The following is a 15,210-nucleotide window of genomic DNA, read 5'->3' as shown; positions in this document are numbered from 1 at the left end:
GACGTCTGGGTATAAGGGCACCCCCACGTTGAGACTGTGTCAGAGTCAGGGTTAGAGTTGGTCCGATAGAGCCACTACGGTGGTCTACGTTACCGATTAACCCCGGTTCAACGACTCCTTTCTTTCTTCTAGAGATTCTGAATACAGTGCGAAATAAAAAGTGAGTTTATCCGCCAATAATATATCAATAGTTGACTCCTTAATAACACTTATACGCGTTATTTTAAAATAAGTATTTTCCACCGTTACAAGGTTTTCACAAAATATGATTTTATTTATGATATATATATTTTTATTCTATCTCTCGAAATGCATAGAAAACAATAGAATCGATTTAGCATAACCGTGGTAAATATTAGAAATTTATCGAAGATGAATTGTTACTATGAATGTTACTAAACAGGACTAAAACGCAGATTAAACAGACTAAAGAGAAAAGGGGATGAGATATGTTGGAAGGGATGAGGAGAGAGAACATCCGGATAGTTTGAAAGTACCAAAAGAGGAAGATGAAGAAGGGTTGAATACACTTTTATTTTTAAGCGAGGGTGCGGTGTAACCACCTGTTGAGGTGGTGGCGGCAGCTAGGGACTTGTTTTTCGTGACTGTTTATTTTTGTCCGCAAGTTAATTTCGAATATCCTGCGGCGCATCCGCGGATTGATAGTGTGCCGGAGCGTGTAGACCTTTTCTCTCATAGCAGGGGACAAAAGGAATGAAGTAGCGAGAAGTACACGCAAGATGAAGCACGATATAGAGCGTTCTAAAAAGACACATTTGCTCTTCAGCACTTATTAAATGTATGTTAAAATAATAAAATATAGGTATATACACGACGATGAACAGTGTCGAAAACACTGAAATATTAAGAACGGAGTATGCCACATATAATTACGGTGCTATTTTGACATGAAAATGCTTCACAAAAGGTCATATCGCTCATTTGTTGCAACAATGGCATAATTCCAAATGCCGTTTTTGATGAGTTATTCGTATAGAAAGAACGGTTTTTGCTTGCACTTTCTGTTTACTGCTAGAACGATACTACAATACTTTTGCCTCGCACTACAATATATTATTATACAATATAGCATTTCAAAATGATGTTCTCACCAAAATTATAACGATTCAAAACATTAAAACTCGTTTTCTGGAAAATCGTGATTTTCGAGTTATGTCACTGTTGCAGCAAATGAGTGACATGTATTTATCTTAATTCAACCTCAACTCGAGATACGCCGATGTCCTCGATATATATATCTCGATACATGTTCCAGTTCCGTGTGCGGAGCAGTTCGCCGGCGTCCTTTCGCGTTCTTTCGCCAGAAGGACTCACGTCGGTATTACGCTCTACGCGTGAGAGTGCAGGACAACGTGCAGAAGAAGGACGGACGGGCGTGGATCCTTGGGCTGGACACGGAACGCCGGAGCGGCGGAGCAGAGCAGGGCACGTCAGGCCAAGGGAGCAATGTCCCTTCAGAGTTATCCCCTTCCTCGAGCTATCGCGCGTACTTGCGACGGAGAGGTATGTACGCCGTTACTTGCTTCCATGCGCACTCTCTCTTCCCGGTCACGGCGCGGTCGCTCGCTTTTTATGGCAGAGAGCCGCAAGCCCGAATATCTCTTGTACGAGGCTTTCCCGAAAGAGTTTCCCGCCGCATACGATTTCACGTTTCAACCCCACGCAGCAGAGCGGTTGCGCGTATAAACAGCCAGCGAGATTTTCGTTGAGCTCTTTGATTGAGGTGTGTAATAAAAGAAAAAGAACGCAATCTATGATTATTATTAGCGCTTGTCAAAATAATACAATTATACTTTTCCCACACATATCTTTTTCTCTAACAAAGAATTATTTTACGCTTCAATTTTTATATAGAAACAAATTTTAAGATCGTAAAGGAGTCACATGTTAAAATATTGTCTAATTATAAAAATTTTATAGATTATTTTAGTAAATTAATTATTCTGAATATCTAAACTAAGCCTAGGCACAGTTCTCTAATTCGAAAGCTGTTTAATTTCTGTTTACATAAATTTTTATGGCAAGTTGTGTACTACAATATTTATTGACAAATTTGACAAAGAGGAAATATTATCAGTCAGGTAAAATTTTTCATATATACTAGCAGAATTCTGTCAAATATTCGTACAAAGTTTCATTGAAATTCATTAATTGAGTATTGCATCTAGAGGATTTGTGTAAAACACCCCCTTTCCAGAACTGACTTTTTTTCACTTACGATGAGTTGTCCACGACGATCATCACGAATGACGATCGCGCGAATTCCATCCGCAGACGCGAAACGGATGAAAGGAGAGCTGGCACGCTGTTTCTTCCACCACCGTGATTTCTCGGAATATCCTTTGCGGTTGACGGTGCGGATAAGAATATCTGGGCGTAAAGCAACGCGCAACATCTTGAACCGAAACGATGCAACTGTTCGGCGAGCTATGCAGACCTACTGCTATCTCGTCTTTCCTATTTACCTCAATTTCAGAACCCTTGACCTCGGAAAGGCCGCGCGATGCTAGAGTCTTCAAGTACCGCTTGCCAGCCGAAAAAAAGAATATTGTTCACGTCTCCTTGGATGTAGTCGATAGCTGCTAAGATAACTATAAATTTACGCATAAGGCAAATTTACGCATTCTGCTGGACAAGGTATTCAACGGAAGTTCAAAGTGGTATAATTTTGAAACATCAGTGTGAAGTTAATCGAAGAGTCTAATAAATAAAGTATGTTGATTTAAACTTACAAGCAGTTTAATAAAATCGTGAGTTTTTTCAATCGTAATTTTCAAACTGGTCAGTAAATCCGTATAAAACTTTGTACGAATGTTTGTTTGATTTTTGTTACAGTATATAAAAAATTTAATTTGGTTGGCAATTTCTTGATTATATTTGTCAATAAATGTTGTGGTATACGATTTGCCATAAAAAAATGTTGTGTAATATAAATATTAAATAGCTTTCAAACTAATTAGAGCATTTTGCACAGATAGTAATAATAATAAACCATAAAATAATTGATGAAATTTTGGTGGTTTTGTCAATGTTTTAATATATGTGACTAAGACATTTTTAATTATCTTATGACGTTGCATCATTGATATCATTAATGTTATTTTAGAATTTTAGAACAAAAATTTTACAAACTTTTTTTCTTTGAATTATCGTAATAATCCGAGGTTGGTAGGAAAATATAATAATTCGATTTTTAGACTTTTCAAAATTCGTGTTGCTAGATTAATTGTTGAGAAAATTTAGAGCATTCAGTTTCGATATGCAGATCTTATATTTAATTACCTCGTATGATAGGCGTCATCGATGTAATATTAACAAAATTGTCGATTACGTTGAGAAGAATTCAAACAACATTGTAAAAGAGTTAAAACTTAATCTTTCCGAACCGCATATGGTACCCAGTTGAAAACGGTACTGTTAGCGTGTCGTAACACGAATCTTATGTGGACACTAATTAGGACTATTGAGGAGGGAAACGGAGCGAAGACGTTCGATATATAGGACGCTACCCGTTAACTCTTTGCCGGCGGTATGATTGCGCGTCGCATTAACATTTAACATTAACACTGACCCGTACCCTACTAGTCTTTCTGCTTCTCTTTAACGAGAGTTTATCCTTCCCATCTCCACTCACTTGTTTCAAAATTGTGCAATAATATGCAAAATTCTTAAATTAAACAAAAATTATAAGTAATTTACAACATTATATTACCACAAGTGGAAATATTTTTAAATATTAGTTACCAGCTAATTCAATAATTACTCTTATTCAATCTGAGCAATACTTTTTATTTGCATATACTCGGGTTCGTGGCTCAATTTTACGCTCCATCTCAAACAAATTAAGATGAGAATTTTATTGCTATTATATATATTACATTTTTTTCTATTGAATTGTTTGGAAAGTTCGCAGGAATATTTTTAAAAATTCAAAGACAATATTTTTATATTTAGGTATACCTTTAGTCAATAATGTATTGGTCAATTTTTGTCGGTGACTTTCTTCCGTCTTTTAGGCAGTTTCATAATTCTATCCTTCCAGAACTTTCTATCTTTCTGGGAGAAAAACTGTTCAACATAATTTGCTCAATCCTCACGAAAGTTTCGAACCGAATATATCGTTTTAATGAGTCATCGAATCGGGCCTCAAGAGGAGATCTTGCTAAGAAATTTCTGATACTCGTAGTCAGACTATTAAGACAGAAACTCGTGTATGCAGAAGATGGGGAAAGACATTGTTAAAATATTGCATATTTATTATATATCATATAATCGATTTAGTCTCCAAAATACAATGATTGTATTTTTTAAATACCGGTCACTGCAAAAGCGTGTTTCGAAGTATGAAAGAATCATTGTAGATCGTATGTAACGGAGAGCCACGCTGGAAGGCAACGAGTCGAGCAAGACTCGGCAAGACACGAGAGAGGGCTTGGCTCTGTTTCTCTCTCTTCCTCTCACTTCCTCTCACTCTTTTTCTCTCTCGGGTTCGTGGTTAAGTCGCGTCGACCGTCGCCACGGCCGTTTCTCAACCCTTTCGCGGTTACGTCACGTTAAAAAAGCTATTTGGGGTCAAACACCCCGCGCAGCGGCGACACGTGTAGCACTTCTTGGTCCCCGCTCCCTGCTCCGACGCCCTCCACCCCGCGATAACGCGAAGATAGCCCTCTCTGTTCCTCGCCGGCTTCTTTGCTCGCGTGCGCGCTCGCAGGCGATGACGCCATTGCCACCACTTTCTTCCCCTCTCCTCGCCCGTCTACTTCAAGTGTCCCTTCTACTCTTGTCGAGGTTTCTAAGCTCTCTACAGGGTCAAGATTCCGTTTCTAAATACATGTGATATCAAGGATCGAACATCGATAATGATGTTTACGATACATTTTTATCATATTGATACACTTTTACTCTCTAGATTTATATGGATGTGATACCTATTTTTTTTTTTATATATTTCAAGAAAAATGTGTAATACAAGAAGGAAAATGTATAATGCAACACTACAAAGTAGAAAAAAGAAAATAAATTAAGTTTTTATCACAAGCGTTAATCTTCGTAAAAAATAATCATAATATTCGATTTTTCGATAACTTTTCTTACACACACAAAGAGAGAAAAAGAACGAAATATTAGAAAAGAATAGGATGACAGAAAGTAGAAAAAGAGAGGACGAATCAGCCCCGAGCAATACAGCCCTGGCCGTAGGCGCAACACAGAATGGTAGGAGAAACAATCGCCGAGTTTCTCGGCGAGCGAGCAAATAAGTGTGCGCGCACACGCTTCAATCTAGAACTCGCTAGAGTCTTGCTAGAACAAAGTTGAGGATACTAAATGAACGGCAATAGCAGCCAGAGTCGAACGATAGTGACGGCGGTGGCGGTGGCAGAAGTAGTGATGATTCCCCTTCACCCCTTCATCTATATCGAACACGAGTTTATCTATCCCTTCACCACCTCTACACTGCCATCATCTTCCTCGTCCCCTCCACGGCAGCGACGCTCCTGCCAACGCTGCCGCCGCCGTCACCGCCACCACCACCGCCTCCATCGCTGCCACCGCCACCGCCGCCGCCGCTACCACGAGAGTCTCTCCGCAGCTTCCCCTTCCATACATTTTTTTTTATACGCCTATACTCCTCTCTCGATCATCGTGACAAGGCGACACTTTCTGTGCTTTTTTATCCATCGAGAAGATCGGGATTTTGCAACTGTATTGCGCCTTACATGTTTACAATTGCTCAGACGCGAGAAAACGAGAAAGAGAGAAATTCTAGCCTAGTTAAAAATTATATATAAATACATTATATATCTATACATATTGTCATAGACAAGGGAGTCTGCATCTCCCCTTGTTTTCGTTCGCTCATGGTGAGAAACGCGCGAAACAACGCGCGGGCGCTCCGTTAACTCGTTTGTCGAAGGTTGAGAGGGGCAGAACGGAGGAGGTCGCGCAGAGTGCGCGCGACATGAAATTGCAGCGACGGCAGCATGCGTTTGCGACGCGGAGCACGCGTGTCGGGGTGAACGTGTCGCAATCTCAGCAACGTTACAATTTAAACGAGATGACATACTAAAGGCTTTTAGGTGTGTTTTTGGCAAAGCGTTATTTTCTCTTCATTGACATAGGATTTGGATACTGACAAGAAATATATATATATATATATATATATATATATATATTCAGAGAGAAAGAGAGAGAGCAAAGTACCCCATCAGTAATCAATCTCAGTCGACGGAGAGAGCTGACTTAAATCAGTAACAGCCAAATTTCAGTCGGCAATGGCGAACATCGGGTAGGTTGGCGCATAACTTAAGATTCCGTTGCGAAGTGACTTCGTAGCGGCGACGGTGGTTTGCAGAGAGAGAGGGAGGGAGAGAGAGAGAGAGAGAGAGAGAGAGAGAGAGAGAGAGAGAGAGAGAGAGAGAGAGAAAGAGAGAGAGACGAACGTGGTTCGTGGCTGTCCCCGCCGCCGCTGCCGCCGTAGCGTGGCGAAAAAAGTGCGCAGGCGCGCGAATCGCTCTCACTGCTAACTGCGACGACATCACTATCTTCTTTTCTGTTTCTCTTTCTTCCCTTATCCATTTCGCGTTCGCGAATTTCCTGTCTCGCAGTCAGGGGAGAAGATGGTGAGAGTCACCTCATAACATTCCTTTCTGAATACATCCCCGCATGGTTCGAGGCTGATCTATCCCCACTCTCTCTACCCCTCAAGAAAGAACTTCGGTCTCTGCTTCTCCGTCTGTCGCCTTGACCCTTGTCCCATACCCTTCCCCTCCCCCTAAAGTGGTCGACACTCATGACGGAGAACGAAGTTTCTCGAGTTTCGCGAGAACCGATTTCAAGGTTAAAGGGTAGTCTCTAAAATTTTGCGGTTGCTCCGCTGAAATTTTAGCAATAACGATTAATATTTGTGCACGATTTCTCCTGTTTTATGCATTTTCTTCGATAAGAAACGAGCATAAGAATGCTATTTGTAATCGAGTTTGCGAGAAAAGGGTGCGTTCATGAAAAAATATCGACCGAGGGCTTTGCGAGGGCAGAGAAAAAATATGACCGACTTGGATTCAAGAATGTAAAAAGAAAAGGGCGAAATGAGTGCCTTTTTTCGAGGATGATCGAGGGTGAGAGTGAAAGAGAAACAAGATAGGGTTTGTCTCGTGAACGTCAAAAAGAACAACATATAATAAGAACGAGAGAGGAAATGAGTCGTCCGCTCTTCTTACGGGGGCTGACACGAGGAAGAACACATGGAGAGGGTGAAGTGAGGGACAGGGGGAGTTTCGTGAATACGACGGAGAAACGCGTTGCCGCGCAAGGAGACGCAGCGGAGGAAGAGAGAGGGATCGAGAGGCCGTGAGGATAGCGCGAGCTAGTCAGGGATGTCAGACGGGCTGGGGAGGGACAGAGAAGCGCTGCGTAGGGTGCGGGGGTGGGGAAGTGAGCGCGAGAGCTCGGCAGGGTAAAGAGTGCGAGAGGGTGTAGTGGGGGAGCTCCGCGTGCGTGGCACCTTGCATCGCGTTTCTAGGTGGCGGTGGTGGTACAAGTTTGCGCTCTTACGGGAAGTTGTGGAGCGCGCACGATTTCGGACTGGACTTGGATTCGGCTCGGCTCGGTCGTCGTCGGCTCGGTGGTTCGTTCGGTTAAACGAGGGCGCGCAAGCGAGGCGAGCATTTGTTCTTTCGTTTGGGCGGGTGTACATCGCGCTGTCGCTGTTGCTGCCTACGTCGCGGTGCGGTGTGGCACGACAGTGAAGGGTACTGTGAGTGGAAGACACGGCCGTGGCTGGCAAGCTTAGGCGGGCGTAGGCGAGGTTCCGTGACGGCGCTGTTCGGTGGCGCAGCAGAAATTCCCCGGCACGGCTAGCGCGCGGGTTGGTCAACGGCGTGGTGTGCGTGCTCCGAGTCTCTGTCTCGTTCTCGCGCACGAAGCTTGTCGAAGTATACACAACTGGCGGCGTGTACGTGTACGTGTTCGGTCGTGCGTATGCGTATCTGCCCCGAGAGTTCGTCCGCGCCTGGATTTGCTGACATGGCGTCCTAGTGCTACGTACGGGCGAAGTCGCACGTCTACTCGCGTACTGTCGCAAACGGATCTCTACCCCTTTCTCTCACGCTGTGTCGTCGCCATCGTCATCATTGTCGCTTCGTCCATGCGTCGTGGTTGTTGTCGAGCGAGGATGTCAAGGTAAGTGCGAGTGATTACGCGTCGCAACGCCTGCGCTTTGCTACCAGACAGATTATCTTTGATCAGCATATCGTGTTATTTTTCATCATTTTATGCGCTCCTTTCGTCGCTCTATCGCGATAATGAAAGGAGCCGAATTGGATATTATTGCGCGGAATCGGGCAGTGTCGATAAAATTTGGAAGCACGCAAATCGCGTGGTGGCGGCGCTCGCGAAACGAAACTAGATGAGAAACGAACTCGAATCGAAAGACGGGACATTGGTAGGGTCGTTGCCATTTCGAACCACCCTTGCGAATCGATATCGCAAGCGCAGCCAGACAATCTTTCTCTTGTTTCTTTCCTCGTGTGTCACGTATACACCTCTGCGCGTTCCCCGCACCCTTGCCTAGCGCTCTCTCTCTCTCTTTCTCTCTCCCTCTCCTACTCTCTCTCTCTCCCCCCCCCTCCCTCCCTCCGCGCCTATGTTAGATCCTTGTACCCGTCTCGGTTCTTAATTTTCTTCCACCTCGTCTGGGTGTTGTTCATGTGGTATGTTCGTGCAATGCTCAGCCCTGTGAGTGTCACGAGTGTATATACGCATACATGTGTGCGCGCATGCGCGTATGCGTATGCATGATACTCCGCGCGCGCGCTCCTACGTGGCATCGAAAGGGTTAACAACGGCAAATCGGTGGGGCGAAACGGAAGAGGTTAGTTTCGAGGTAGTTTCTTTTCCACGAAGCGAAGCTGTGGTATAGAAGGAATTCTCTCTCTCTCTCTCTCTCTCTCTCTCTCTCTCTCTCTTCCCCCCTCCTCCCCCTTGTGTGTGTGTGTGTGTGTTGTCTGCTCAGTTTCCCTCCCTCTCTCTCTCCCTCCCTTTCGCTACCTGCTACCTTTAAGAAAGAAAGAGACGGAGAACGCTGGCCGAGGGTACTACGTGGCTTATCGGCGCATCGTCGAGCGGCGTGTTTCTCGATGTGGATTTTCGCTCGAGAGAGGGTTGCGTAAATCCTCCTTCCCTCCTCTTTTTCTGCCTCCCCCCATACCCCTCTACCCTCTTGTCACCCCTCTCACCCGCCGCCCTTCTCTTGTGTCGCACGGTTGGCTATGGCGCTACTCATAGGCGCCGATCCGCTTCGGGGTGTCGAGGCTGACTTCGGTTTAGTCGGCTGAGCTCGGCCGTCTTCGGCCATGTCCATCCGTCCGTCCGCCGGGCATCCTCCCCCTCGTAGTCGTCAGTCGTGCTCATTGAAGTCGCGTACGTGCGTGTGTACGCTTCGTTTCGTGCCGCTTCGTTTTCTTTTCTAGTAAACGCGCATGCCGTATCCTGTGTTTTTCCATTTTTCGTGGCGTGTCTCCGACGAGAATCTGCTCGTGATTTTTTTCGTCCTCATTCGCGATCATAAGGTTCTCGTTGCACTGTAACAGGTGAGCCTCGGGCACTTTCGACGGTTCAGCATTGGAGCACGTGTTTCTCGGTGCTACTTTTTCTTTTTCGTTGGAGGGGCAGAGAGTGAACGGATGTTGGTGCCGCATCGTGTCGGTATTAAGTTGATCCGACGCGACCCTGTAGTGATAACGACAATTGTGCAACCTGTACGACCCCGCGCATCAACGAGGAGCGCGCTGTCGGTGTGGATGCGCAATGTGTTCGTGAGTCACGGCGGTGTATTGCCGGTGTGTAGGTGAGTTCAGTACTCTGCATGTGTGCGTGCGTACGTACGTGTATAAGTGCACAGGGCCGTCTCCCACGATTTTTTTTCAACAGTGAATGAAAAAGAAATCACGTTGTATCAGCCATAATATGTGTGAAGAAAATATGGAGCAAGGATGTACTTTTTTTCAATTATTATATGTGCGATATTTAGTTTAAAAATAATTATTTTTTATAGTATAATGTAGCATTCAGTTAGTGTAAATTTAATTAGATCCGAAATATCCGCGATAGTAAATAAAGTATTTCGCCGCGGAATTACCGTTTTATTTGAGTTATCTCGATATCAATTCGTATTATCCCAAAGATATAAATGTGCACTCGAGCACAAATTAAACTTGACTCCACGTTTCACAATACAGCACTAAGGGTCTTTGTACAAGATTTCGAGTTTATTGCACACGAGATGCGCGGTGAAACTATCGCCACGCCTTGAATCTATGAGAGGAGTGCCAGTAATGACACTCCGTATATAGTTATGTAAAAACCGCTTCCTTCATTAACTCTGCAAGTTATGGATATCCAGACTATCTGGAATTTTTGCGACTAAAAGTGCAAAATGTCAAGCAATAGTTTACAATTACAATAAATCTTCCGTTATGTCACAACAGATTACACAGCCACGTGATCAGTGCACATATTTTCACACGTACATTTTAATCCACGATAAGAGTTACTTAATTCAAATAATCTTGTATATTGTTGTTTTAAAATTATTTTATGAGAGGATACAAATTAATTTTTTTAAATATTTAAATCAAAATGTAGAATAGTTAAGAATAATATGAGTTTAATTAAAAAGTTACATTTTTAACAAATTTAATTAAAAGTACATTTAATTAAGTACATATAAATTTATCAAAATTTATAGATTGAGATGTAATAAACATAAGTATAAATTGTTTTTTCTTATTTGTTAAAGATAAAAAAGTTGCAAAAAACTAAATGTATTGGAAATACATATTTTGATAATAATTTTAGTTTAATTATGAAATATTCACAAAAAATATATAAAATAATTAAATAGAAATATTGTAACAATCTCAATGTTGTTAAAAAGTAATAAAGGACTTCTCTGTTGCTCTTTTCAATCGTGTTTAAAAGTTAAAACTAGATTGTTCTCAAGAACTTTTTTTACAATTAAACATTATGCAATACAGTTATCTTTATTTTTGATATACATATTGACATTTTTACAAATCATCGCGAGAGATTGCCAGGTTCTCGAAATTTTCGATATGACTTCACACTCTTGTTGTCGAGAACTCGAGTGGATTTTATAAAAAGTGCGTTAGATTTAAAAAGGATCAGGGCGAAAAGAACTTGTAGAGGGACGTGGGGAGAGGTTGCGCGACAAGTGCGTGCACGCAACGAAGCGTCAACACCGTCGAGCCATACCCACGTGCGTTCCGATGAGAATTTACATGCGACTTCCTGCGGGCTCTCACTCGCCCGATTAAGAGTAGCGTGACGATCTTATCGCGGTACCACACGAGGGGTTGAAGCGCCAATTATGGTGGTGATGATGATAATGATGATGATAGTCATGGCGAAGGGAGAAGGAGGGAAGGGTGTAAATAGCCGAGATAGGGGATTCGAATTTTTCCGTCCTTATTTCATTGCCAAGTCTCGAGTCTTCTGTGTTCCTTTATTACCTCTTTTTTTCGTTATTTCTTTGAATCTTTTATAATTTTGCATTTAATCCTGAATCTTTTCGAGTTTCTAATCTTCGGAATCTTTTAGCATATTCTACTTTTCGTTCCAATTTGAAGCTAATTGCAAATTATTATATTTATATTTTGAAATCTTCATTTTTGTGTTTGTTTGAGTGGAAGATTTTTTTCTAAATTTTAGATATTTATATTTCTACCTTCCTTAAATTTTTTTCTTATTTTCCAAACAATGTGTAGGATAGAAAGTTAAATAAAATAAGAGATATTCTCCGAATGGAATGATTAGAGCGGAAAGTTATAGAAGCAATATTTAAATATAATTTAATGGCTTCTTTTACTATGGAATCGTCAAATAATTTCTATCGAAGAAATATTTTTGCAATAACGTACTTACAATAACGATTAGTATTTGTTTTACGAGAATATCAAATCAGAAATTAACTTGTACGTTAATTAATTTTAGCGACATTAATTGCTACAAATTCTAGGCATAATGTATATTAGCTTGACATAAAATCTTCTTTTTCTAATTAATCAACTTGTTTGGCTTTTCCGACAGAATGGCATCCCGAATTTTTTCACTTCGACTATGTCCTGCTTCGCTGTTCTAAGTTTTTGATTCAATTAGTCGATCGATGTTTTGAGAATAATGTCACTTTAATTCCCATGTGCACGACCCTTTTGAGCATTGCAATTGCCGCTCGCTGTATATTCTGTAATTGTGACGCTTAGAAGAGTGTTGATTATCCAACAATGTTTCCCTCTCAGCAGCGCGGAAAGAAGGGAGATCAGGGAGCAGGGCACGCAAGGATTCATTCGTGGGGAACCGCTCCCTTCCGGAGCCGGCTTCCTTTGTCCTTGCGACACGCACACGAGCACATACGCGTTTGCGTGTATGCGTATGTGTGCGCATATAAACTAAGAAGAAAGGACTTTGCAACCCCTGTTGCACTTGCGTATGCATGCACCTGTTCGCGCGATTATGAGCTCGAAATGGGTGTCGCACCGTGGCGCCCTAGTTTACACCTGCTGTGCCTAGTTGTATGCCGCACAGAGTCAGATTCAGGTAGTGAACCAGCCAATAGCCAGAGAAAGCAGAGAGTGAGGAGGGGAAGAAGGGGACTTGGGAAAAGGGGAAAAGAGAGGGAGAGAGCATTCGTGGTCATTTGTAGAGGACACTCTCAATGAATGCTCGGTGAATTCTTGCTGTTACAACCTGACAATGTAAAGTGTATACAATCGGTTACAATAGGTTTTTTTAAACCTTCCGTGGAAACTAAAATAGAAAATAGAGCGAAGATAAAGGGTAGTACTAACCTTTTTACCGAGTGACGGATATTCATGGGTAAGGATGTTCTCGATATAATCCCGTTCTTTGAAACAAGTCTTTCAGAATATTTCCACTTTCAGTCAATTTTTCTGGAAAATTTCCAGGATATTTTTATTTCTGTTTGTGAAAGGAAACTTTATGTGAATCAAAATCTATAATAATTTTATAGAATCCAATCAAAATATTTGTTATCAGGGTATTTTTAAAATATTTTAAAAATCGATGAGTTTATGGGCCTAATGATTAATTGACCCGTACCATCAAATTGTTTCTGTACAAAATCAAGAGTTTCGGATTGCGTCTCACTGATTTCCAACGCAATTTTTCGTTTCCATAGAGCGACTCGATCCATGCACCGTTGCTTACCCTAACTCAATCGCTTCTCGTCGAACCCCAGAGAGAGAGAGAGAGAACCTTTATCACTCCCTAAGTGTTCTTTTATTTTTTTCCCGATCACCGTGCTCCGTCCTTGTGCAACATTCAGTCACCGGAACCGCTACATCCTTTCGCGAGTCGCTCGCGTTTCTTGCGATCCTTTTTTCCCTTCCCTTGAAGCGCGCGCGCATCTATTGAGGTCAAACGTTACGCATGACGACGTCATAATCGGTGTGAGGAAAACTCATAAAATTTCCCATATTTTTCCTGTGACAGCTTCAACTAATTCCACATTGTTCTCGTAAAATTTAAATTACATTATCTCGTGTCATTAAACAATATAAAGATAAATGTCAAGTTAAAGATATTTGTAGGCACAACAAGATATTGCCTTGTGTTGTATATGTGAGTACCAAGTGTAAAATATGTCAAAATCACAGAGATTACTCGATACATTGTTACAAGTATACGAAATTTTCACGGAACTAAAAAATTTTTGCGAGACGAGCGCCAATGCGCGTGACGAGGTTGAGCGTCGTCATCGTTCGTCGCCGGGAGGGTAGCGAGAGGTCAAGAGGGACGTCGGAGAGGGATGGGAGACGTAGAACTACCGACGGTCTGAGGAGAGGTAAAGGGGGAAGTGGGATGCGGAATCACAAAGATGGCTGCGCAGCAGCGAGCACGCGTGAAAGGGCGGTTTGAACAGGGATTTCTTAAATGCAATGGAATATTGAATATTTCATTCAATGCACACATAAATTTTGCTATTGCTCCAAGTATAATATTGAAATAATCGAACCATAATAATGATAATAGTACTTTATAGCGGTGAAAAATAAATCGATGAAAATCAACGCGATTGGTTAATATAACATTGTTAAGCATCGGATACTTTTTCTTCTTACATTTTATATATTTTAAATTTCAATATTTCGTATTGCAAATGTCATTACTTATATATACATAAATACGAAATAATGTTAAATTAATTCATATTATTAACAGTATCATTTATTTGTTTCGGCATTGTCGCTATTCAATTTGATTACATGTTTGTTAAGATTATAAAAAGTTTATGATTCACTGAATTAATCGTATCAGTAGAACCATGTTGTTTAAAATTACATGAATTTCTCAATATAACCATCTTAACGTATGTTTATTTATAAATCACCATATTCTAATATCTAACGCCCTATTTTTTCACCCTATATTGGAGCACAGAATTCAAACGCAACGGGCTAATCTCGGGCGAAAGCACGCGAGCGTGCGAATTGGGAATGCCGCGCGCGCTTCTCTCCGCGAAGCTTCGAAAATGTGGGACATGGCTGTGCACGGCGGACGGCAAGGTCCTCCCGCGCGATGCGAAATTCTCCGTTAACTCCACCGTACCTGGTGGCACGCCGCGGCTAACGGAATGAGCAGTACCTGCGCTGACTGACGCGCTCTCCTATACACGCTCACACGCCAGATATATAGGGTGTACCGGCTAAAACCTCTTGGCCTCTGTGTACACGAGACGTGGTTGCGTATTCGAAGCGATATTTTGTCGTTGCGCAATTCATCATATTCACGCGGTTACGCTGGTAAAGATGTATAAAAAGTATTTCCGTTATAACACTTTATTTCAACGTTAAATTTTCAGTAAATAATAATCAAAAGGCTACTATTCCATGCGCAAATAATAATGCAAAGAGTAATTAAGTTTAACTCGGCAAGTTTTTCAGCATTCTTAATTCTTCAAGTGTTAATGACGCATATTTGCGCCGTTTTAAAAGAACGAAAAGAATATTTTTCATGTATAAGATTTTCACAAAACATATATACATATATATATATTATATATTTGAGATCATTGAGGTTGAATCTCTGTTACTCAAGGTTTCGAATAATATAGCAAATACAAATTTGAAGAATTTACAAAATTTATATCCTACA

General features: G+C 41.7%; 1 protein-coding gene across 9 annotated transcripts in view; it reads left to right on the top strand.

The window, feature by feature from the left end:
- ttk (zinc finger and BTB domain-containing protein ttk) overlaps positions 1–15,210 on the top strand; it is a 64,598-nt gene that overhangs the window by 9,854 nt on the left and 39,534 nt on the right. For 2 of the 9 annotated variants that reach the window (XM_067356948.1, XM_067356947.1), the window contains exon 4: positions 1,277–1,524. The gene's annotated coding sequence lies outside the window, so the exon portion shown is untranslated. Of the gene's footprint in view, positions 1–1,276; positions 1,525–7,554; positions 8,200–8,975; positions 9,866–15,210 lie in introns of those variants that run through there. The other 7 variants (XM_012373260.2, XM_012373263.2, XM_012373266.2 and 4 more) reach the window with 6 other exon arrangements.

Source organism: Linepithema humile, chromosome 6, assembly GCF_040581485.1.
Source record: "Linepithema humile isolate Giens D197 chromosome 6, Lhum_UNIL_v1.0, whole genome shotgun sequence".
NCBI lineage: Eukaryota > Metazoa > Arthropoda > Insecta > Hymenoptera > Formicidae > Linepithema > Linepithema humile.
The sequence above is the reverse complement of the archived record's forward strand: the minus strand, read 5'-3'. Positions and strand labels throughout refer to the sequence as shown.